Consider the following 3,377-nt stretch of genomic DNA (forward strand, 5'->3'; position numbering starts at 1 on the left):
TTTATTGATCCCAAAGGAAATTCAAGTATCCAGTAGTGCACATACTGTATATATATATAAGGGCATGGTAGAGTAAAATGAAACAGAGATAAGAAAAGTAAGATGAAAAATACACTATAGGTCTACATCCATGTAAAATTATGTACATCAATATGTTATGAGATAAAATACTAAAAAATAGAATAAAGAAAACTGTACCAAATTGAATATGCAAAATGAATCATCTGTGCAATGAAGGAAAAAACTGCAAATACGTGCAAAGAGTTGTTTGGACAGTGTTGTGCAGTTTTATGGCCACAGGTACAAACTTGTTGTCTGTCTGTGCAGAAAGGCAGTTACAGAAACATGTCACTGAACACACTCTTATCTCATTTTAAGTCTTATTTTTTTCAAGTCTTTATTAATTACCCATCATCAGTGGTTCTTAAATTTAAAAAAATATTGTACATTTACAAGACAGCAAGCACGCAGAGACTCCAGGTGGCTTATAATGATGCTTTCAGAATATTATTGAAGAGACCTAATGGCTCAGTGCAAACATAATGTTTGTCAACGCACGTGTTAACACTCTTAAAACTGTGTTAAAAAACAAAAGAAAGATTTGACGCCACAAAGAACAAACTGATTTTAAGTTTGACTAACATAGATACAGATGCCTCTTTCTGCCCTTTTGGTAATTCTATTTTATGAATGTTAATTATGTTCTTGATGTATTGTGTTGTCTGTTTTTGCATTGTGTGTCCTAAATAGACCCAAATCTGTAATAAAGTTTAACATACTATTGTAGATAGATATTTATCCGTAAGCAATAGAAACCTCATCTTCCCATCGACTCACATTCAGTCTTAAGCAACAGTGGTGCAATAAAAATCATCTCTTCATGAAGTTCATAATGTTCTGTCTTTGTTCAAACTGTGTTGATGCAACTGTGTCGGTTCAGCAGCTGGGATTTGTGGTGCAGCTACTGTTGAGCTGCGTTGCGTTACACTCAGAGACAGAGAGGTGTGTCTGTGTTTGTTTGGCCTCTGCCCTCAGTGATTTGAATGTGGTGCACACAAAATAATAGGAACATCTGTCATGTTTCATGCTACACAGCTACACAGCTTCACAGCACCACAGCCCGACCACGGCTGTCACAATGATCAATATGAAGCTGAATCGCAACAGAATAATGTAACTGTCTGTCACGGCGGGAGAATTTATCACAGAATGAGGCGTTTATAGATTTATGCATTGAGATTTTGGATCTTTTATGAATCGTTAGCTATATGTATCAGTATAGAGACCATCTGTAATGATAACACAGGTACTACAGGTGACTAAAATCACAATTACAGTTGGTTCAGTCCATTTCCTTCTTCATTGTTTTAACCTGGATGATTCTTAATGTAAAGGAAAGTACCGTATGTGTTTTCATGTTGCTTTTAATTGAGCAACAGCTTTATACAACATAACAAAGAAAACATTGATTTTAATTGAGTATAGAAACAGAAAGACATTCAAATTAATTAAAAAAAAAACTTAAATCCTGCTCTTGGACCCGGTTCAAACTGATCGGTGCACTTCACTTCACACTTCACAACAGGCTCGGGCCTGGAGAAGACACACTCCCTTGCTCAAGGACACTTGGGCAGGTCACATGGATCCTTGCCAGCAGTGGAGCGTGAAGCCAAGGGCCTTTAGTCGCCTTATTTAGAAGGCAAATGCAATGCAAACATGCAGGATGTACACACACAAACCTTTTTTGTTTTTAGTACCACGCACAATTAGAATTGGACGATCTCACAAAGACACCACTGTTCTGCATTGTTCATTGAAATGATGCATACAGTATGTGACATGAGCACGGACATTTACATGATTACTACCGTAGCTATATAAGAATGAGAATTAATTAATTTATCCCCAAAGGGCAATGCATTTTTGTCTGTCAGCTCATCTACAATTTGCAGAAGTAAAAAGCCTAAAGGCTGTAGGTACAAAGGATCCTCTATGTCTCTCCTTCCTGCAGCAAAGAGAAGAAATATATGTATATACTATATGTATAATATAGGCTATATATAGATATATATACACACACAGACGGGAAAAAATGAAGAGACCTCTTTCACAAGTAATTAAATGTTGGTGAGATAATGTCAATGTTTAATCCCAGCAGTGGTTTTTATAATCTTCCAGATTCAGGTTCAGGTCATCATCACCTCATCAGTGTCTCATTAAGCAGAATGAGTTGTTTGTGTTGGTATTAAAAAACAAACAAACTGGAGTGAGTGCCGTAGGCATGTAGAGATGCTAAAATATTTGCATTGTGTTGTTTAGGAATGAATATGAACATATATGTTTTCTTTGCATTATTATTCAAGGTCTCAAAAGACTTCAAACATTATTTTTTATTCTGACCAGTTCTCATTTTCTGCTAATAAATGTTTTAAATGACAATATTGTTATTTCAATTTTGGGAGAAATGTTGTCAGTAGTTAATAGAATAAAACAAAAATGTTAATTTTACTCAAACATTTACATGTAAGTAGTAAAACCAGAGAAACCCATCATTTTTGAAGTGGTCTCTTCATTTTTTTCCCAGGCTTTGACTGTTCATCATTATTAGTAGTAGTATGTGTTTATTGCTTGTCCATAGGGAATCAGCTGTTCTTCTGTTACACAAAATATGCAACCAGTAAGCTATGTCTTCTTTCTTTCTTTCTTTCTTTCTTTCTTTCTTTCTTTCTTTCTTTCGTCCTTTCTTCTTTACCTGTAGAAAGACTTGTTTGTTTGTTATTTTATTATATTCATTATTTGTTGTTTTGACTAGTTGTCATTTTCTGCCAGCAAATGCTCTAAATGACAATATTTTTATTTCAATTTTGGGGGGAAAAAAAGTTGTCGGTAGCCTCGTTAATAGAATAAAACAAAAATGTTCATTTTACTCAAACACACATTATTATTATTATTATTATTATTATTATTATTATTATTATTATTATTATTATCTTGTGTTCATTGCTTATCCATAGGGAATCAGCTGTTCTTCTGTTACACTAAATATGCAACCAGTAAGATGTCGTCTTTCTTTCTTTCTTTCTTTCTTTCTTTCTTTCTTTCTTTCTCTCTCTTAGCCTGTAAAAAGACCTGTTTGTTCAGGGTGGTGGGGGTAGTTGGGTAGTTTCAGGGGGGTGGTAGGGTAGCTGCCCTAATCTATGCAAAGCGCGCACTCAGACATAAAACGCACCAGGTAGGGGTAATGTAATACCTGCGCGAGGAGGTCGCTCGTTGGACCGTGACAACCACGTGACCAGGCTCTTCCACTCCCATGTCACCTTTACGTTTTCACTCCTCCTCCTCCTCTTCCTCCTCCTCCTCCTCTCCACACCGGGCGG

Source organism: Trachurus japonicus, chromosome 5, assembly GCF_045865225.1.
Source record: "Trachurus japonicus isolate A0001 chromosome 5, Traja_1.0".
NCBI lineage: Eukaryota > Metazoa > Chordata > Actinopteri > Carangiformes > Carangidae > Trachurus > Trachurus japonicus.